The 24009-nt window shown below is 34.5% G+C and overlaps 1 long non-coding RNA gene across 2 annotated transcripts in view; it reads right to left on the reverse strand.

The window, feature by feature from the left end:
• LOC140622448 (uncharacterized) overlaps window positions 1-24009 on the reverse strand; it is an 83494-nt gene that overhangs the window by 34004 nt on the left and 25481 nt on the right. Inside the window, exon 3 of one of the 2 annotated variants that reach the window (XR_012022211.1) lies at window positions 19391-19534. This is a non-coding gene — a long non-coding RNA (uncharacterized lncRNA). Of the gene's footprint in view, window positions 1-19390; window positions 19609-24009 lie in introns of both variants that reach the window. The other variant, XR_012022213.1, reaches the window with a different exon arrangement.

A 24009-nucleotide genomic window follows, 5' to 3' on the forward strand; every position in this document is an offset into this window, starting at 1 on the left:
GATATTTAGAATACAGAGCAACCAAAGATTGTTGAGAAGGATGGAGGTGGACAATAAGACTTAATGATGGATCGGATGTGTCAGTAAGGGAGAGGAAAGAGTCCTGTGTGGCACTGATTAGGCAACTACACAGGGTGCACCATTCATTGGTGGTGCCAATGGAATATTGAAGGGAATGCTGAAGGAAAAGTAGGTTTAGAAATGTTGAATTTTTTAAAGATTTTTTTCTTTATTCATGAGAGACACAGAGGGGGTGGGGGGGCAGAGATATAGGCAGAGGGAGAACCAGGCTTCCCCCAAGTAGCCCAATGGGGGACTCCAACTCAGGCCTCTAGGATCATGCCTTGAGCCAAAGGCAGACGCTCAACCACTGAGCCACCCAGGCGTCCCTAGAAATGTTGAATTTGAAAAGCTTGTGGAGATGTTCAACATGTGGTATAGGGAACACGCGTGGGAAACGGTAGGTAGATGTGTATTGATAATGTAGATTTCTGATTATGTAATATATGGTAATGCTAGTAAATATGGTTACCCAAGGAGAGGATTCCAGCAAAAGACAAGGTTAAAACCCCAGGAAATCAGTTTTAAAAGAGAAGGCAATGAACAGGTTTTTTCTAAGATGACTAAAAAGCAGCAGCCACAGGGGGAGGTTTAAAACCAGCAGTCTCGAAGAAGAGAAGCCAACAAAAGTGGTAGGAGGTCAAATAAATTTCCCCTAGAGAAAAACAGAAAGCATTTGGTTGATTTGGTAGTATTAACCAGATGTGTCCTCTTTATTTCTATCATCTTATATAGGAAAAATTCAAATATATTTTTGGTGCTGTAATAAAAAAATGAGTGTTTTTTGTTTTATTTGGGTTATTGTTTTTTACTCTGGTATGTAATAAAAACAAAACCAACTCCTACTTCTTTTGAAAACAAATATCTTTATAGCTTGAACTTTGAAATTTTAGAAAAATTTTAGAAAATTGGGAGAAAAAAAAAAAAGAAAGAAAATTGGGAGAATGCAGTTGAAAAGGGTATCTAAACAATTTAACTTTCCCTTTTCTTTTTCTGGGTTTATTATATATCTTTTCTTTCAAGGTGGGATGCACTTTCTTAGCTGGGCATCATCACCTAAAGGAAGTTGTCCTTGAGCTCTCAAGTGTGTCTAAGTTTCCAACTCCAATTCCAAGTCTCCCACAACGACCTGTCCTGCAATCCTTTAAAATCATCTTTTTTTAATGTTCGCTAGACTTTAAAGTTATAAAACACAAATCCTGAATAAACATGGAACTAATTTCATTTAGATACATTCTAAAATTGATGTTAGCTATGTCCTCCTTCTGATCTATAAGGAAGAAGTATTTTTGCTCAACAAGAACTCTGCTATGAATAAACAAGTTGAATGAAAAAATATGAGAATTTTCTTCATTTTTTACATGCAGAATAAAAAGCAAGAAGCAAGGCCATACAGGCTCCATCTGGTGAGTTGTTTTCATTTCTTTGGGGCACTGTCAGGAATCATTAGGAGCTTGTCCCTGTTGGTGATTCTAAAATCATTCCCTTAACTGTAATTCTTTTTTTTTTTTTTTTAATCCAAGAGTACAGAATTTTGTGAATTTCTCTTTGGAGAAAGTTTCTGACATATCTAAGATTTACTATCTCTTTGCCTCCTATGTCAGAATAGATTTTTTCATCTACTATGTAGTATTTGAAAGTTGAGAAAGCTCCAAGACAGAGAACGGTGTCACTTCTTTCTAAACCTCTGTTGTCACCGTTACTTCCCTCTCTAAATTGTCCATTCATTCATTCATTCATTTATTCTTTTTTCCAGAACTGCTCTTTGACTTTTTCCTTTTTTTTTTTTTAAAGTTAAGCTGTTTTTTTTTTTTAATATTTTTTATTTATTTATGATAGTCACACAGAGAGAGAGAGAGAGGCAGAGACATAGGCAGAGGGAGAAGCAGGCTCCATGCACCGGGAGCCCGACGTGGGATTCGATCCCGGGTCTCCAGGATCACGCCCCAGGCCAAAGGCAGGCGCCAAACCGCTGCGCCACCCAGGGATCCCTGACTTTTTCATTTTTTAAGTAAGGAAAGATAGAAACAATCTTAATCAAAGTTTAAGTGATTACCAAGAATGTTTATTAAAGGAATTTAGCCAATGGAGCACTGTAGGTTATAAATCTTGCAAATCATTTATATGGGTTAAATTAAAAGACCTTTTCTAGTCTACACTTATTATATATGTAACTAACGACAGCAGGGGAAAATTATTTGACCTTCATTTGAAGAGTTGGTAATTATAGAGCTGTATCATGCAATAATGTATATTTCACTTTATTGACTTTTAAATAAATATATACAAATATAAGGTTCTAAAAGATAAAACTTATTTTTTATTAAAACTTGACTAATATTTACCCATAGTGTCTTAAAATCAGGAAATCCACCCAGAGGACTTGAGAAAATAGACCTCAACCCACTTTCAATGTTTTATAAGATTAAGAGTCCATTTTTATTTTATTTTTTTTAGATTTCACATTGCAGTTGTGAGAAATAAAACTAGAGATTCAGAGAACCTGGATGCCCAGTGGTAACATCTTACGTAAGTATGGTACAATATCATAACTAGGACATTGACATTGATGCAATTCATCAAATTTACTCAGATTTCACCAATTTTACATGCAGTCATTTGAGTGTGCTTATGTGCATTTTTGTACACATGTAATTCTGTGTCATTTCTATGTGGTTTTACCATAGGTAGATTCATATGACCAATACTACAATTAAGATACAGAATATTTCCACCACAACAATTCCTCATGCCACAACAGACCAAAAGTCAAACAGATAAATTGTGGAATATATATTTGAAACAATTGTTTTTTAACAAATAAAAAATCTTCATACCAAATGTTTAATAACATCCAAGTGTTTAATTTATCATGTTGTATGAACATGTTAGTATCTTAATTGTTTTAGTTTATCAAAATATATACAGTGTGGAAGAAATACATAATTATATTAGAAGTTCTATCTTTGAATGATTTTGATCTTCTTGTCCAAAATTCTTTTGAAAAGTCTATGATATTTTCCTTTTTGTTTTTATCCAGAGGGATTAATGAATACAAGAAAAATGTGCTGAAATATTTGTAATAAATGACAAAACAATAAAAAATATATATACTCCCCTATTTGTGACTTTTCTCTTTCCATCAATGTTCCATTTCACAGAAGCAACCACTTAACTAATATATGTATTTATTCTGGTATTGTCCTAGTTATTTCTACCAAAACTGTGCACAAATTGTTCCATTTTATCAATTTTAGGTTGACCTCCAATTACAGCAGATGAAAATTTTTATTTCCCTACACCAATCTATCTACCTTCTAAACATATTCCCAAAATACTTCAATCACAATTATTTGACCTAGTACTTGTATATTTTTTATAAATGTTGTATACTTTATGTCTTAATGAATAAATTCTTATTCCAAATCCAAGAAGTTTCTGTGATTAAATTTTCTTTGTTGTGCAACTTTATTACCCTTGACACTGATAATTCTCTTTATTGTGTGCTTACTTTTCTTTAAACCTCTTATTAAGTTATCTCTGTCTAATAATATTACAAAATCTAACATTACATCCAATTTCATTCATCCAAAGCAATTTAAGAAGTTTGTCCACTATGTTTGTTATTTTCTGAAGCACTAGACCCCTATGTGTATTTGTTGTAATTTGGAATGTTCTCCATGGGGTTGCCATTTGGTTGTTATCTGGGCCTTTCCTTGCTTCTATTCTGGAAATCAATCTGGTAATTTTTTTTTCAATTTTAACTTCTAATATCTTTATTGATTTTTCTTTTTACCTCAACATTTAAATAATATACTGTACATATTGTGTGTGTGCACATGCATTGTGTTTTTTCTATTATGTAACATCCTGCTCTTGTCTCCCCATTCTTTATGAAATTAAACTTCTTTGGAGTTTTCTTCTGATTACATTTCTCTGCTTCTTCTATGTTTCTTTAATTCTCTTTGTTTGAACTCTGCCTTTCACGTTGGAAGCTTTTTCTGTGAATGTCTGGCAGTATTTCTGTATGCATTAGATTTGAATGAAGCTCATAAGTGTTGATTGGAATATCTTTTTGGAAGACTCCACACTCAACCAGCCCTCACCAGCCAGACATAGAGACACAGTAAACCTGATTGTTTATTTATATTAGTAGGTCATGTCAGCATAATTGTTTCAAAATAAAGGTGAGCTGGAAAAAAAAAAAAAAAAAAAAAAAAAAGCCAGGCAGTGGAGACTGACCAGGGAATTAAGTTGTGTGATTGCCTCCACCTCTTTTTTTTTTTTTTCCCCCCTAACAGACCAACTTCAGTAGTTGGTAAAATCTAAAATAGAATTTGTCTTTTTAATTTCTAAAGCAGTATGAATGGGTCTTATTAATTTCTGGGTTTTCCTACGGGATTTTGAATAATTGGAAGCCCCCAGTTTTGCATTCAGAGAAGATCGTGGTCTTTTCTCTGGGGCAAATAGTCTTTAAATCAGCTTTTCTTTTTTTTTTTTCCCCCTGAAGAATGATGCCATAATCACTTCCCTAGGGTAGAAGTGCCTGACACCTAGAGTTCTTGGGCTAAGGACTGACAGTGTGAGGGTATTTTTCACTTGGAATATGATCCCAGGGCTTTTCTGTGACAGGATTCCTGAGTCTTCTGGCCTGGAGAAATGCTGTTTCCAGTAGAATTGGATAGAATTGGTCTTTAGGTCCAATGTGAGGTCCATCTTTAAACAGATTCTCACATTATTCCCCTGTTTTTCAGGCTTTTTCCCCTTCCCCCTTTTGTTTCATGTCTTTTCAACTTCTAAGACCATGAAGAGCTAGCTGCATGATTTATATTAATCTATTGGCTCAGGATACTTTCTTCTGTATGCATCAAGTTAGCCTCCTCATTTCTACAAAATCATCTATTCCAATTATTTTTACTCTTCATGCAGAGTAATGCAGGCTTACATGATCTCCCAGTCTCATCAAAGTTGCTATTTTTGTTTCTTTTCCTCTGTTATTAAGGTGACTTTTAAAAGAAGGGGGGTATATAATGCCTTACCTCATCATCTTAATACAGGAAAGTTGTATTGCTTTTAAATTAATTGAAAAGCTTTAGAATAAATTGTTAGACTAAAAGACAAAGATAGAGGAGAGGCTAAATGGGTGATGGTCATTAAAGAGAACACTTGTGATGAGCACAGGATGTTATATGTAAGTGATGAATCATTACATTGTACTCCTGAAACCAGTATTATACTATATGTTAACTAAGTAGAATTTAAATAAAAGAAATAACTTATTAACTTGAAAAAGAAAAAAAAAGATATAGGAGAGTTTAGGTCACTGAAAGAATCAAAACTTTGTCTTGCAAGAATGGAGGAGAATGGCAGGAAATAATGTTTCAGGTTGAAAGAATTGAGGAAAGGAACAAGACTGATGTTCAGCCTCATATACAAAACAAAGTTCAAAAGGTAAACAACCTAAGATTGGAGGGCAAGGTGATTTAAGATAAGGAAAATTTTGCATTTGATTTTGAAGTTTGGATTGCAAATCATATTTTAGGAAGACTTTTCTAGTCACTCAAGTGTGAAAGAAAAATACATGTATACATACATGCACATGTATATTCATAGCCACCCAGACACACATTCTGTATGTTTAAAGTAAGTAAAGTGACTATGATGGGTAAGTTCCAGTGTCAAGTTGATTAGCCCATTTTACCCAGTTTTTGGTCAAACCCCAGTCTAGATGTTTCTGTGATGGTTTTGTTTTGTTTTGTTGAGATGTGATAACATTTAAGTCAGTAGACTTTGAATTAAGCAGACTAGCAGTTTACTCTCCATAATGTGTATGGGCCTCATCCGATCAGTTGAAGGACTTAAGAAAAAAGACCAAGGTCTTCAGAGGAAGAAGAAATTCTGTCAACACACTGCCTTTGGACTCTAGCTACAGCAGCAACTCTTCCGGGGTCTCCAGCCTAATCTCAGATTTTGGACTTGCCAGTCCCCACAGTTGTGTGAGTCAAAGTAAAATAAACCTTTCTCTTAATATATATATACACATTCAATTGGTTTTGTTCCTCTGGGGAACTTTAATTAATAGAGTAACCATTGTGCTGCTTATCGGAGACTTGAAACATTTTTCACTACAGTAGGAAGAGTTCGGATCTCTACAGAAATCAGTGCAGGAACCAGGTCCAAGTATGGCTCTAGCATAAGTTTCCAGAGATAGGAACTGCACCAACTCTGCCTCCAAGTGCCTAGGCCCTGTGGGGAACACAGACTGAAAAAGAGATACTTAGTGTGTGTCTGCACATTGGCACACAGTGCCCAGCTGGCTCTGGCTCTTACAGCAGTCACCTGGAGCAGACTTGCACCCTGCTGTAGTGCAAGGGAGTCTAGTCTAAAGGGATGTAGGGGTGAGAGGGAATGAGAAGCCTGTGTATGTTGTGGTCAGAAATAAGACAAATACTCCCTACCACTCATTGCCCCTGGTGGGCTGCTCTGAGATACAAGAATTCATGGATCCACCATGGAGATGGCCCATGAAACTGAGCAGTTAACTGAGCTTGTTTGGAAACTACTGGCTTAGAAAACTACCCCTTGTATTTGTTCTCCTCCCTTCCCAGCTTTATATCCCTTTTTATCCCTCACTCTTGCCTTCTGAGGGGTGTACTACTCAATTAAGTGCCAGCACATATTCTTTTGCCTCACATCTATTTATTTTATACAGGACTCAGGCTAAGATAGAACCCCTGGGAATTGTATAATATTTTGTCTGGGTAAACTCACAATTTTCTTCTTTACTAAGAAATGAAGATGTATCTGTGGTGCATCTGAGATAAATACTATAAGCAGTAAAATGTATAAATGTCAGTTACTGCAGGTTGGTAGGCTCAATTGAATATAATGAATTTAAGAATAAAATGTGTCTTTTATTATTAGGAAAATACAAATAATAAGGGTGATTTTTGAACTATGACTTTTTAAACTGAAAGTAATGATTAATATATGTATCTTGGGCAATGCATCTGTAAAGGTAATAACATGCAGTTATGGAAGAATGGATCAATTTCAGAGGGTTTTTCCTGCATGTTTTGCTTATATTTTGATATTCTAGCTGAGAGAGTTCAAATTCCACTATCTCATTCTCCAGGAAAAAAAAAAAGAAAAAATTCACATTCACTCTGTGAATGTGTATTGCTGTTATAGTCTATAGTGCTAATAACCATTTTATTTGTTAGCACTCACGGTGCTAGAAAACAATTGCTTTTTTTCCAGATATTAGTGATAATTCCCAGAATAATTATTATCCTTGGGAGCCAAATAATTCCAATTTTTAGATCCATGCTTATGAAGAGATTTTTAAGTGTTATTTACATTAACAAACAAATATGTGAAGAAATAAATTTTTATTTTGGTGAATAAAGTCAGTTTCAGAATTAAATCTCTGATAATATATATTATGGGTACCAATACTAGCTCACACCTTTAGCTTCCTAATCTCACTATCTCCATCCATGCATAATGCTTTTCTGAATAATCTTGAGTCTTTCATTCTTACAAACAAATTCTACTTTCTAGAACCACTTTTTTCCTCCTTTAACCAAAATTGAAGTTTCCTGTTTAGTCTCTCTGTTCAACATAGCTAACTTCTATGTACATTAGATAAAATGTCTCAGTTTTAAAATTTACTTGCTGAACAAACAGGGTATCAGAGTGAGTAACTTTGCTCTCCTTCTGGGATTTAGTCCACCTGGACAATGAGATTAAAGATAAATATGTGAAATTGGAATATTTCAGTAATTCAATATTTCATTTTTAATTTCCATCTGTGAAACATTTCATTCTAACATGATATCCATCTAAATTGAATCTACAACACAATATATAATTCTGTGGAATGCATATTTGTTATGAAAACGTCATTTTATATTACATATAATTAGCAACCATTCTTCTAATTGCTCACTATCTTTTATATAATTCTACTTTCCATTTATTATTTCGCCAAACCATATGCTTCCTTCATAGGATCCTTTTTATTTAATAAAGCAATTATTTCCAAAGATTTTCATGAAAATATATTTAAAAAGCATTTTTTGAGGTTATAGAAAGACAAATATAAGATGTAAATAAGGAAAAATTCATAAGCAGGGTTAGATTGGGGAGAATCTTAACTGTCAGAAATTTTGATTTTTGGGGAATTTGGGTGACTCAGTTGGTTAAATGTCAGCCTTCGGCTCAGGTGGGATCAAGCCCTGCATTTGGCTCCCTGCTTCTCCGAGAGCCTTCTTCTCCCTCTGCTTCTGCCAAGGGAACCTGCTGCTCCCCTTGGTTGTGTTCTCTCTCTCTGTCAAATAAATAAGTAAATTCTTTATTAAATTTTTTTTGATTTTTTTCCTGTAAACAATGGCAGAAGGGGTGTTATTGGATTTTGAGGACACTGTGATATAATTACATCAGAACTTGAGAAAGCTAACCTTGTATCCATTCAGTGGATGAGATAGCATAGCAATGGCATAGCCAAATGAGAAACTAAAGATATAGTTCAAGCAATAGACGGGAAGTGTTTGAACTGGGAAGTGGAAGGTAAGGATGTCCTGGAAGACATGACCTCCACATTTCCTACTCATGGAAATCAGTTTAGTGTTTGGAGAACCTCTGTTCCCATGGTTGTTTTTATTACATCAAATTGTGAAACTGGTAACAATTCAATTTGTTTCTTGAGTTTTCCATGAGGCTGCCCATCAGTCCTCATCATTTTGGTGATAAGATCCTTTGTTTCCCATACTATTGAATCCTTACCTCAGAAAATATGTGATAAACCTAATTCATAAGTAATTGGTGAATAAAAAATAATATTTACTATATCACATTTGCCAGGTTTTCTGAAATTTAAATCTGTTTATGAATTGGGGGCCTCCTAGGCATCATCTAACATATGAGATGATTTTAAGGCATAATCCCTAATAATTTCCCTTTAAAATAGCATCATGTAGGTGACAGCCTATTATAACTATGTGTAAGGTGTATCATATCAACAGAATAAGGTGAAAAAAAAGAAAAAGGAATGAGAAATAAGAAATCTGGGTTTTCAGAGCACCTTAGATTTTTAATTCACTTCTTTAGGTCTAATTGGCCATGATAACAAAATATGATTATTCAATACCCTTCTTACTTTGTAATTCTATATTCAGATCCCTTCCTACTTTTAAAATTCTAAATTTGTAGATTTAAACTACAAAATAAATACTATTTTGGGCACTTGGGTGGCTCAGTGGTTGAGCATCTGCCTTTGGCTCAGGGAGTGATCCTGGAGTCCTGGGATCCAGTCCCACATTGGGCTCCCTGCAGGGAGGCTGCTTCTCCTTCTGCCTATGTCTCTGCCTCTTTGTCTCTTTGTCTTAAATAAATAAATAAATAAATAAATAAATAAATAAATAATAAAAATTTTTAAACTAAAAAATAAAGACTATTGATATTAAGGACAGCAATATAAGTTAGATATTAAAAGGAAACTTAGTAGTTTACAAAATAAGAACAACCGGATTAGTTAAGTTACCTAGGGCAGAAGTAGAGCTGTACATATAAAGGTGTTGATAATTTAGTTTATGATTAGACAAATTTTCCAAATTATAAAGAATGCCAACTCCCAAATTCTAGAGATCATTTATATCACGTTACTTTGTATTTTATAATGAAATACTGCTTTACCCTTCCTTACTTTTTTTTTTTCGGATAACTTATCACCATTTTAAGATATATTGTATTTCATCTGTTTAATTACTGCTCTTCCAGTTCTTCCTGAGTTCCACAAAAGGAATTAGTCTTTATTCTCCAGTGTATCCCATACCTCTACAATAAAGTCTAGCACTTAGCATTTGATATTTGGTGGATGAGTATTACCAAATTGGAAAATACTCAAATAGTTTAATTATTAAAAGCTCACAACTTCTGGAAATTATTATGGTAAATATATCAGAGGCTAAGAAATTTAGAATGGAAAGCATATATTAACTCAACTTTTTTTTTTTAATATAAAATCTGCAAACGACATATTCATTATGTTACAACCAGTAGGGGGAAAAGAAAGGACACCTGCTGGATTCACAGAGCTAAATTACATTCCTAAATGACTTCCGAATGATTTTGTTAATGTAAAGCAAGCATGGTTTTGTCACTAAGGAAAGGAAGATCACATTCCCATGATTTCTAGCAGCTACCTGCTGTGTGTATTAAAGTTATAGTATGACCTTCTGAGTGTCAGTTTCCTTAAGAATCGGACTGAAACTCCTGTTTTGCCAAACATGGAATTAGGAGACTGTAATATTCAGATGTGATCATGTTAGAAAGATAAGAAAGGTTACACAAAATATATTTGAAAAATTTCATCTTAAAATGAGCTAAAAGTTTTTTGTTCAAATATGCAAAAACAGAATTTGAAATTACTTTGAAATTTTAAGTTTAATAGAGATAATATCAGTAGATCAGAGGTAGTAGAAGACTGACAATATCTGATTTTTTTTAAGATTTTATTTATTTATTCATGAGAGACACAGAGAAAGAGAGAGAGAGGGAGAGGCACAGAGGCAGAGGGAGAAGCAGGCTATGCAGGGAGCCTGATGTGGAACTCGATCCTGGGACTCCAGGATCACACCGTGGGCAGAAACCAGGCTCTAAACCAATGACCCACCCAGGGATTCCAATATTTGCTTTTAATAGCAACTCTTTACAGTATTATTTTGCAGCTGGACTTGGTACTGTCAATCCAATTTCTTCTTAACTTCACTGGGGAAATTAGAGAGCGCCTTCATTAATCAAGACACAATAGATATTTTAAAAAGAAAAAACAAACTAAAGGGGACATATAAAAAAAATAAAGGGGACTATAAAACAATGTTGTTCATACTAAGTTTTTTTAGACTATATCTACTAACTGACAAATCATGTATCAGATCAGGTGTTTAGAATAATTTTGTAAATTGATGCTGATGTTCACTGTTCTTTAGAATTATGGTGACTTTTCTACTGACATAAATACACTCCAAACAATTTTTTTTGAAATTTCGAAAACAAATGAAATTGACATAGACAAGTTTCCCAAATCATCTTTTTCTTTTTCCTCTTCTTCCATTATATGTCTTATAAGATTATATTTACTATGTCATCTTATAAAATTATAGTGATTGAATGTCAATATAAGGCATACATATAAGACATAAGCCACTCATTTTTTAGTAACATGTATGATGTGGTTAGGCAAACTTGCTGCTTATCTTCTAGAGCTAGAATTTATTTATTTATTTTTAATTTTTTATATTTATGATAGTCACAGAGAGAGAGAGAGAGAGAGGCAGAGACACAGGCAGAGGGAGAAGCAGGCTCCATGCACCGGGAGCCCGATGTGGGATTCGATCCTGGGTCTCCAGGATCGCGCCCTGGGCCAAAGGCAGGCGCCAAACCGCTGCGCCACCCAGGGATCCCTAGAGCTAGAATTTCTATGTTTCTCCAAATATGTACCTAGAACTTTTCAAACATCTGATCAAACTAAAAATATGTAAACCATTGTCACTCTTTAATAGTAACTCTTTTCCTTGTTTGTATTTCTTTATGTAAACTAAGGGTTATTTATAGGTAATTATGTGTTCAGGCATTGCTTTAATCAAATTGCGTCTATTAGTTAAGATGTATAACAATTCTTTTTTCTGCTTTATTGAGATATAATTGGCATATAATATCGTGTAAATTTAGGGTGTATAATCTGTTGATTTGATATATACTACAAAATAATTACCACTATAGTGCATCACATCACATAATTACCATTTCTTTTGTGGTGAAAACATTTAAGACCTACTCTCATAGCAACTTTCAAGTACAGTTAATATAGTATTATTAACTGTAATCACTGTTCTGTACATTAGATCCCCAGAATTTATTCATCTTATAACTAGATCTTTGTACTATATCCAAAATCTCCCCTTTTCCCTCCGTCTCCAGCCCCTGGTAATCACCATTCTAGTCTCTGTTTCTATGAGTTCAGCTTTTTTAGATTCCACTTACAAGTGATATCATACAGTATTTGTCCTGTCTTTATTTTTTTGCATAACAATTCTTGATTTAGATACATTATTATCTTATTTTATTTATTTACTTATTTGTTATTTGAAAGATATACCCATTTATTTTTACAGAAAGAGGGAAGGGGAAGAGGGGCAGAGGGAGAGGGAGTGAGAGAGAAGCAGACTCCCTGCTGAGTGGGGAGCCCAACACGGGGTGGGGCTCAATCTCAGGATCCTGAGATCATGGCCTTAGTGGAAACCAAGAGGCAGTTGCTCAACCAACTGAGCCACCCCGGTATTCCTATCCCATTTCATACAAAAATAAACTAAGTCACAGATATAGAGATTATAGGCCAGAAAAAAACTTTATTGATATGAAAATTATATTAATAATCACAACAAAACTTGATCTTATAATATTGTTAGTCATTTCATAATTTTAACAAATGTTGTCCTCTCATACTCTAGGGAAACTCTTTAAGCCAAGGATTAAATTATTAGCCACGTAAAATGGGGATCAGAATTGTGTGCCATAAAAAAAAAAAGAAAAAGAATTGTGTGCCATCCAATAATTAATTGTAGCATGAGATTATATAATCTCTGTCTGTCTCTATCTCTCTCTCCATCTCTATTTGAGTCTAATTTGGAGTCAGAATATCTGTGTTTATGTATTGAACCCAGCAATAATAAGTATGTGACTTTTTTACGCTTCAATTTCTTCATTTGTAAATATAAAAAGAAGTAAAAGAAGATTTTAAAAAATAGGATGAAGAGGAAGGTGAGAAGAAGGAAAAGAAGAAAATTATAGGATATTCGTTAAAACAATGAGTCTCAATTGGAATTGATTTTTCACCCTAGAGAACCTTGACAATGACTGAAGACATTTGGGTTGTCACAACTGGTATCAGGGTGTACTATTGGCAACCAGAGGGTAGAAGCCAAGGATCATCCAAAACAGTCTATAATTCACAAAATAGCACTCTACAACAAAGAACTATATGGCTCAATATGTGCATAATATTGAGGTTAAGACACCCTGATTTAAAGTGACATATTCTGATCATTAAATGAAATTAACACATGTAAAAAAAATATCTAGTGGCTTACTGAAGCCACCGCCTATCAGCTGCTGAGAGCAGATTTTTCACATCTCTGTCCAACATCTATTGAGTGACATATCATTGGCAGGTTGATGTGGCCATACTGGGAGTGTTTATATCATAAAAATTGACAAACTACAATACAGAGCCTTTTCCCACTTGATCCCTCGACCCAGATAGCTTGTTGTTAAATATTTACTAGCCTCCATTGATTAGCCACTCATTAACATATTGCAACCACTGCATAAATGTTAACTATTACTACAATTACTATTAAGCCCTCTCAGTTCATCCGAGGAAACCACTCTAGATATTATTCTTCCCTTTCTCCATTTTATATCAATTGCTCAGGTTCATAAGACCTGGCAATAAACTTCTAAGTGCCCGATGTTTTAACCACTCCCTCCTCTATCTTTCACACTTCAGTCATATTATTATGGAATGAAAATTTAATCCTGCTACTCCCATATTTAATATTCTTCAATGCGTTGCCATTCATATATATTTGAGAGAGAGAAAGAGAGAGAGAGAGAGAGAGAAGGAGAGCAGAAGCAGGGGGTACAGTAGAGGAGACGGAGAAACAGACTCTTTACTGAGTGGAAGCCCCAAGCGGGGGTCAATCTCAGGACTCTGGGATCCTGGAACCATGACCTGAGCTGAAGGCAGACACAAAACCTACTGAGCCACCCAGATGCCCCTGCCTTGCCATTTCTTATGGTATAAATCTGAACTCCTAACACACACACACACACACACACACACACACACACAGAGACACACACACACACAACATAAACACATACATAAAACTGAACTCCTTAGTTTAGCATATGGGACTTCAACGTTACTCCAGAGTGCCCTGCAAATCACAAAATTTCTATGCAGCTATCTCTACTGCTATCTATTCTATTGCTCTTGTTACAGTATAGTTTCCCTTCTCTTTGTCAAGTTAATCTGAGTTATTTTTCAAAGGAAAAGCTTACTCTATCATCATTTACTGACCCACTATTTTTTGCATATGCCTAGATCTTGACTTTCAAAATTCAAAAGCCAAACATTTGACTCTTTTTGTTCCAAGTCATACTTTATCTGAGAGACATGAGCATATGATATTCCAAATGCTTACCCAAAAAAGACAAAGGTCAAGACAATTAATATATCAAAATTCACTTGCCTTGTTTGTAACAATTTGCACATCTTTACATTCTAAATTCTAAATGTGAATATGTCTATTTTATGTTGTATATAATTTATATTTGAACTGTCCAGAACATCTCAAAAGTCCAATAAATGTTAAGTATAAGAATTGGCTATTGTAGAATGTACAATACTGGACAATTTCTTCATATGAAGCTCAAAATTGTTTGGAACAAATTCCATTTAAACTACAGCATTATTATAAAATCTAAATATAAGTACAGTTAACATACAATTTATTGTGAGCAACATTCAACAGAAAACAAAGGAAAACATGCCCACCAAGATATTTATAAATGTTATGCCTTATGAATTCCCAGCCATACACATAAGAATACAAAATTCAAGATAAACTCCAAAAAATATTTTCCGTAGCAGGATTTCACTACTTAAAACTGCTAATATTAAGCTAAGCAGAGGAAGTCATGTATACCATTTCTAGTATATATATAATGCTTCTCTTTGTAGAATATCTTTAAATTTAATTTTTTAACCAAGCATATCACAGTCAGAGACACAATGGGGATCTGTGTCCTGATTGATAACATAATTGTTAAGAATTTAATGTAGTGGTTATCACGTGAGAAAGATATACCAAAAGCCTACACTAGCACCTATAAGGAGCTCATGCCTTTCAATCATCAAATATTTACTGAGCATGATAAAATTCCAGGGTAGAAAAATGAATAATACATGGCCTCTGCCCTTGAGGATATCACAGGCTACAGAAAAGATGGTCTTGTAAACTAATCACAGCAACTTGGTATACTGAATGTTATTAAAAGGAGCTAAAATATGTGGCACCTTAGGATAGGAAAAAACTCCTTTAACAGAAAATTCTAAAGTATAAGGCATTAAATGATTAACTGATTGATACATTTGATTATATTATTTTTTTAAACCGTATGGGTTTCAAAAGACATCATTTAAAAACAAAATGATAGTCATGGCTTGGAGAAAATACTTGCAGAGCATGTACAACAATAATGTAAGAATAGATTTTTAAAATATTTTTAAGATATTAAGAAAAATAAAAAATATAATAAAAACTAGAAGAAAATGAATGGGCAGCTTATAGAAGAAAAAACACAGATGACCAAGAAGATATGAGTTAGTAAAAATAAATGAAAAGCACAGTGAGGTACGACGTCACATCCCATTAAATTATGAAAATGTAAAACATTTAGCAAGTCCAAATAATGATAAACATATAAAGCCATAGGAATTTCTATGAACCATTATTAAGTATAATTGGAATACAACCTTGGAAAACAATTTGGTAGTATTTAAAAATTAAGGTAACATATATACACCCTAGATCCTAGCAATTCCCGCTTCTTGGTAGCTTACACAAAAGACCTCATATATATGTACAAGCATATTGGAGCAAATTTCTTGTAAAAGCAAAAAAAAAATTAGAAATGTCTAAAATGTGTATTACTAGGATATTAATGAAATAAATTACATGGGTGACATGCAAAGGTTCTATAAGTTTCCTCATGAATACCACAAATATGTCAAACCCCTTTCACAAAAAAGCCATTGTAAAAAAAAAAAAAGCCATTGTAGAGGAAAGAGCACGCACATACACACATATATGTAAAGAGGTAACACACATAGAGAGAATAATATAAAGCTTTAAAATATTAAAATAATGTGGTTTGCTAATACATGCTGTTATGGATATACAAACATAGTAAAGATATAAAAATATATATAAGAACAATAACCATATCAAGATAGTACTCAGAAAAAGATGACTTTATTGTATTGATAATTTGTTTCTTACAATAAGTTGTGAAGTAATAGGATTCTTCTATTATTATTTTTATTTAGGCATTTTGGACATCAGAAATATATAATAATACATGTTGAATGACAGTAAAGCAGTAGGAGCACAGGGGAGAAAATAACAAATTTGTCTGAGAAAGCAAAAGAACTTCACACACTGATTTGGGGCATATATGTAAAAGAATAAATGACAATTATTGCAAAATGGAAGAGAAGAGTGTTGATAGAAGAACACTGGTGACAAGAGAGAGTTAGCTAATATTGAGAAGCATGAAAGAACGTGAAATGTTTAGGAACCAATGAATAAAAGCTTCATTGGACCATTTACCTACAAGCCTTGAAACAGATAACAATGATTAATGGTGAAACTTGGCAAAAAGGTGAAAACATATTAATAAAGGTGTTATATTTTCAATACTCAACCCCTGATGGACTAATTCAGTCTGCATAGGAGACACCATGGAATGGTAAAAAGAATCTATAGAGATGGTGGGAGAGAAAATTCACCATGAAAATGATATAGAAGCTTTGTCTTTTATGGGAAAATATGGGTAAATGAAAAGCTGTATATTTTCTAATTCTAGTATAGTTAACATACAATGTTCTATTAATTTCAGGCATACAATATAGTGATTAGACAATTCTATACATTACCCAGGGCTCATGATAATAAGTGTGTTCTTAATTACCTTCATCTATCATCCATTCCCCCCCCCCCCCAAATCCCCTCTGGTAATCCAGTTTGTTCTCTGGAGGTAAGAGTCTGTTTTTTGGTTTATCTCCTTTTCTCTTTGTTTGTTTTGATTCTTAAATTCCACGGATGAGTGAAATCATATGGCATTTGTTATTCGGGGTCTTGGGATGTATAAATTCTTTATATTTTTTGACTGACCTTTTCTTAGATATATCATTTGTAAATATCCTTTTCCTATTAAGTAGGTTGTCTTTATGTTTGTTGATTATTTCCTTTATGCAGAAATTTTTTATTTTGATATAGTTTATTTATTTTAGTTTATTTTCTTAATTTTTTAAAGATTATTCATGAGAGGCACAGAGAGAGAGACAGAGACAGATACACAGGCAGAGGGAGAAGGAGGCTCCATTCAGGGAGCCCGATGTGTGACTTGATCCCAGGTTTCCAGGATCATGCCCTCGGACAAAGGCGGTGCTAAACCATTGAGCCATCCAGGTTGCCCCTAGTATGGACATTTTAATAATATTTGTTCTCCCAATTCATGAGCATGGACCATCTTTCCATTTGTTTATGTCATCTTCAATTTCTTTCATCATTGTTCTATAGTTTTCAGAGTACACGTCACTCACTTCCTTGGTTAAGTTTATTCCTAAGTACTTTATTATTTTTGGTCTAATTATAAATAAGATTGTTTCCTTAATTTATCTTTCTGTTCCATCATTTAGTGTATACAAATGCAGTGGATTTTTATATAGTGATTTTGTAGCAACCTTACTGAATTCATTTATTAATTCTAGTAGTTTTTTGGTGGAGTATTTAGGTTTCATTCTTCTGCAAATAGTGAAAGTTTTTCTTCTTCTTTACCAATATGGTTTCTTTTTAATTTGAAGAGCTAATTTTTTAAGTTCAATTTCAGGATGCTTAGAAACTAGGCTGGAGACGGTGAATTCGATGGTACATTTTGCTGTGTCTGTTGCCATACAATTAATTGTATAAGGACAATATAATTTAGCAACTAAGATCATGAACTCTGATGCCAGACTTCCTGGATTTGAATTCTAGCTCTGCAATATGCTTCAGAGTGTCTTAGACAAGATATATAATCTCAGTATCCTGATTTATTTATCTGTAAAGTGGGGATGATAACATTGTCTACTATATAGGATTTTGAAGAGGATTAAATGAGTTAATGCTTATAAGGTGCTGAGACTTTTTTCTAAATATCAAAACAAAATTAGCTGTGATGTAGGTGCCTGACTTACTGCAATATCTATAGGAGATACAGTTCCTCAGATGCCCATTTTGGATTTCAGAAAGATTATTCCTTTATTGTTACCAGCTGGGAAAATGAACAATATGTGCCCTTGACTATAAGGCCTATAGAAGGATGCCTGGGTGGCTCAGCGATTGGGTGCCTGCCTGCCTTTGGCTTAGGTCATGATCCTGGGATCCAGAATCGAGTGTCGCATAGGGCTCCCTGCGAGGAGCTGCTTCTCCCTCTACCTATGTCTCTGCCTCTCTCAATCTGTGTCTCTCATGAACAAATAAAAAAATCTTTAAAAAAAATATAAGGCTTATAGAATAAGCTCTCTCTAAATTTAAATAGAGGTTTTTTACCAGTCAACTTTTAAAAAATGAATGAGTTTGGTTTATGTTTTGTTTTTATTTATGTATTTATTTATGTATTTATGTATTTATTTATGTATTTATTTATTTATTTGGTGTATGTTTTGAGTTTGGACCTGTAATTTTATTTACTTCCCCCATTTATTTTTAAACAAACTTCTTATTTTAGCATACTTTTATTTTTGATTTGCATTTCCCTAACAGCTTCTTTGGCAAAAATAAAATTTGCCACTCTATATTATTTTTACAAAAAATATCGCAGATCATAGAGTTCCCATATACCTCACACCCAGTTTCCTTTAACATTAACATCTTCCATTACCATAATACAGCTGTCAAAACAAAGAAACCAGCATTGGTACTATTCACTTAATTTAGGACTATATTTAGATTTCAGTAGTTTTTCCATTAATATCCTCTTTCTCTTCCAGTATCCTATCCAGGTTACTACACTGCATTAAGTTGGCATGTCTCTTTTGTCTTCCACTGTCTCTGACAACTTCTCAGTCTTTTATTATTTATCATGACATTGATATTTTTAAAGAATCACAATATTTGCCCTTTTGTGTCTGGCTTATTTCATTTAACATAATTTTTTCAAGGTTCATCCATGTATCAGAACTTTGTTCCTTTTTATGGCTGAATAAGACTCCATGTAGTATATACCATGTTTTGTTTATTCATTCATCTCTTAATTTATTTTTAGATTATTTCCAGGTTTTGGCTATTGTGAGTAATGCTGCAATGAACATTGGCATACAAACATCTGTTTGAATTCCTGCTTTCAATTCTTTGGGGTATATATTAGAAATGGAATTTCTGAATTATATGGCAATTCTGAGAGAGGAAGAGAGATACATTATAAGGAATTGGCTTACCTGATTCTAGATGCTGAAAAGTCCAAAATCTGCAGGACAGGTTGGTAACCCAGGAAAAGGTGATTTTGCAATTCAAATCCAAAGGCAGTCTGTTGGTAGAATTACTTCTTCCTCAGAAGAGGTCAGTCTCTTTTCTCTTAAGGCCTTTAACCAATTAGATGGAGCCAACCAAGTAACTCAATTTTCTGATTTAAATTTTAATCCCACCTAAAAGAAATCTTCACAGAAATATCTAGAATATTGTTTGATGAAATATCTGGGTACCATGACCTAGCCAAGTTGACACAGAAAGTTAGTCATCATACCCAATAATTCTGCTTTTGGACCAGTAATTACAGTAAAACTCACATAAATTTATTTTATACTATATAAACTTGTTTGACAGATGTTTTCCAGGAAATAACAATGTAGCATTTATCTGTGATGGACTGTAATTATTAATTCGAAAGAAACCAAATGCAAGGTTTACCTGCTATCCAAATGTAAAACATTCCTATAAAACCCTTTGTAAGCTGTAATTGTGTAAAGTGAAGAAGCAATCACTGTTAATTTATATGGAAAATTTTTTGAGATTCCAAGACCCCAAAAATACTGTCTCTTTGGCTTTTACAATACCTTAGGACACATCTAAAGAATGCATAAAGTAAATCTAGATAAAGGACAGAACCAACACAGTTCAAAGCTATGGTGGCTTGATGCTAAGGTGCTAAATGTAGCTCCTGGGGAAGGAGCTTGGGAAGCCACTCTCACTGTTCAGGGTGCACACTGCAAGTCCTGAATACTATTTTTGCTGTTTGCCTTTTTTCATAAAAGTGAAAATCCTTTTCAAATTTCTTTCAGTTAGCAAAAGTAGGGACTAATATATGTCGTTCATAAAAGTGAAGTGACCTAAAGCAGACTTTCATAAAACAGGGATATTTGTTTTGGTACTTTAATCAAACATATTTCAAGTCTGAAAGATCTCATTTCATCTGTAATTTCTATGAAAATCCAATTTATAAAAGTGAGATGGTAATTATACAACATTTTAATTTGTGGCACTTGGAATGCAGTTAATATAGTCAATCTTCTGATTTTCTTTAAAAAATGATATTATTTATTTATTCATGAGAGACACACGGAGAGGCAGAGACACAGGCAGAGGGAGAAGTAGGCTCCATGAAGGGAGCCCGATATGGGACTTGATCCCAGGACTCCAGGATCACACCCTAGGCCAAAAGCAGGCCCTAAACCTCTGAGCCACCCAGGGATCCCCAATCTTCTGACTTTTAACATTAATCCAATATAGGTAATCTCAGCGTATGTTGTTGTCTGAGAACGAGTTCATTCTTTAAAACATATCATTGTTGTATTTTTTTTTTTAATATCTATGCTCTTATGTCATGTTGGAATTTAGAAAAAATGGTTGGAATTTAGAAGAAATGGTATGGCTGATTTTTGTCAGCTTACTGATTATACTGCCTCCAATAAGTAATCTATGTAGTCCACTTTCCTGGTAGAAAGAAAACTGAGGGGCAACTGGGTGGCCCAATCAGTTAAGCTTTTGCCTTCGGCTCAGGTCATGATCCAAGGGTTCCTGAGGTTAGCTCCCTGTTCAGTGGGGTATCTGCCTCTCCCTCTTCTTCTGCCCCTTCACCTGCTTTATGCTGTCTTTCCCTCTCTCTCTCTCTCAAATAAATAAACAAATAAAATCCTTTTTTAAAAAAGAAAAAAAAAAGCTGAATCAGAGAATGAGATGTGGATTCCAGGTATGGATCAGCAGCCAAAATAAGTGTGACTTTAGAGGAGTGGTTTCATCTCTTAGAGCTTAAATATCCTTATTTTTTTGATGATAAAGAGGATTACCCTAAATTTTGATAAACATAAATATCAAAACATTATTTATTTTTTTAATCAATCAAAATGAGATCATAGAAACCAAATGATTTATTGCTGTAGTAGTACTGGGTACTTTGGTGTATTATTACAGTGTGTTTTATGTTTTTGGTAATTCCCTTCTGCCCCATAGCCCTTTTCCCAGCCAATTTATCATTGTGTGTAGGATGAAATGCTGCCTTAGGAAAGCAGAAAAAAAAAATTATTCTGAGTATAAAATGCATGTGCTTTCATGCTGCTACATCCTACAGTTTTGGATTTCAGTCACTAAGGGAAGCTGACCATAAATGATATTTCATAAAATACTATGAATTTGCAAGAATGCATGAGGAAGTAAGAGCTGAGCTTTTGCCTTCCTCTGACAACAATGCTGGATATTCTCCTTTTCCCTCTCCAGATGTATTCTTCACTGTCTCCATGTGCTCTGAGTCCCAGAAGTCTGCACCATATTGACTGTGTCAATGACCTCCCTGCCTCTGGCAGAGTATCTGAGTTAAAGAAGGGAGTACAGTCAGGGTATGTCTTCCCCACTTCCCTAGAGCTTGCTTGCTATCGATCACCGTTGGTTGTCTGTGTCCCTTCTCAGAAGGCCTCAACTGACCTGATGGAAGTTACCCTTCCCCTGAAGTTACTTTTTCTTGTTTCCAAAAACTGCTACCTTCTTGGTTTCTCTGAGCCAGGGCTGCTGGTATTTTATCATTGTTTCTCGGTCTGAAGCATAACAACATCCTGTATTAGTTGAACCAACCATCATTTGAAAAGTCTCTTCGTTAAACTCTACTTAATTGCTCCATTTGACTGTGCCATCTTTTCCTGCCAGTCCCAAATGATTTAAATATGTATAGGTTATTGTTGGAGGATAGGAGGAAAGAAATAATCTAGGTATTAGTATAGGTTGGATTTTAACCAAATAAATCCAACTTCTGCCTTTGTGCTGGTTTAATTTTAGCACCTGAAATTGGCCTGCACTGTTTGCTAACTTACCTACAGGACACTGAACCCTGATCAAGGCAAACAGCATACTGATTAATAACATTGCTTGGTATCCATCGATCTATGGAGTTAGGAGATGGTTCGTATTGGATAGTCAGCATTTTTTATTGATAAAAAGAGTGAGATCCGTGATTTGCACCTGGCCTCCATGAGATGTCTGGAGCCATTGGCCAATGGGGATGACTAAGCAGAGCCTACATGACTGTCAGAAGCTTCAACTGAGTTCCTGTTTTGGTCTCTGGTTCTGAGTTATTTTGTGCACAAATAATGGCCCTGATCCAAGAGGGAAAGTGTGTCTGGGACAGCCCTACAGAAAGCGGACAACTGTAGCTCCCACCTGGCTTCTTTGGATACCTTCCTATGAGGCAGGTATATATATCTGCGATGTGTAGATCCTGACTTTACTGCTATTGCTCTACTGTATCCTTTTTCTGCAATAAGCTACACACATGTACTTTTATTTGCTGTGTATGAATGTTCTTTAGCAATTAAACCCTTCTAACCAACACTGTTAATGTAGCCTTACTTTCTATATGTGGCCTAAGGAGTTGGCAAGCTTCATTACATTTACTGGCATCTGGCACTGTTCACAAGTGGTCGATCAGAGACAGTAGAGAGAACTCTTTAGTCACAGGGGCCTGAGAAAGCTTCATTAAGATTTATGTGCCCAAGTACATAAACTTCTGTGAGTACATTTCTGTTTCAGGTTTGCCCAAGAAAAGTGTGGACATGGTATTGACAACCAGGTCTAGAGAAGTTGTGTGATAAGGAGAAGGAGGCCCAGCAGCACTGCAAAGCCTGTGAGGCTCAATAGGGAAAAAGATGACTCAGGCAGGGTCAGGGGGGTGAGATGATTGCCACCAAGTGATCATCTCCCTGTGGGGAGATGGGTTGTTGTGGGTTACTCCCTAAGCTCCCTATGGGTTACTGCCTAAGTTCCAGATCATGGGACCTACTGGGGCTGAAGGAGACCTTTCTGGAATGGAGAAAACATGTAACAGATTAAGGTTCTCATTACTGATTGAGTAATGTTTTTCTATCATATAATGTAATAAAGCTAATTTTATGAATTCAGTTCATTAATAGAAAAATAAAGTTACATTTATAATACCTGAAGGCTTTAGCCTGAAACTGATATCCATTTAAAATATTGACTTTTTTCCTCCAGGCCACACAAAAACACTCATAAATTAAAAACCTCCAGAGAATTTTACCCAGTAAGCCACATTTAACAAACATTTATTGAATATGTGGTAGGAAATGAATAATATGAAAAAAATAAAAACAGTTTTCTTGAAAGCCTGACAACCAAATAATCACAAATAAATGTATAATTTATTATTTAATAAATTATAACTAATTAATTATGAATACAAAAATGTGGTCCTAATTGTCTTTTTAAAGCATGGTCAGGCCCTATACTGGAGGGTGGGCCAATGAAGGTGTCTCTGTTGAAAAGTAATTTGCACAAAGTGTGAAATATCAAAAAGATAAATAGGGAACTTTGAGTGTGGTAAGACAGGAGGGAGATCTGAGGAGGAAATAAGCAGGATAAATATTTAGTAAGTTAAAAGAAAGATATTGCCAAATATCACTGAAAAGAAATTCCCCTACTATCTCACCTGCCGTGGACAATCTCTGCCCTGGGTGTGTGTGAATGAGTGTTTCCAAAGCAACTGCAATAGCAATCATAATTATTAAGAAGAGTTAAAGAGGCTTTTTTTTTTTTTTTTTTTTTTTTTAAGACTTTA

Source organism: Canis lupus, chromosome 31 (assembly GCF_048164855.1).
Source record: "Canis lupus baileyi chromosome 31, mCanLup2.hap1, whole genome shotgun sequence".
Lineage (NCBI taxonomy): Eukaryota > Metazoa > Chordata > Mammalia > Carnivora > Canidae > Canis > Canis lupus.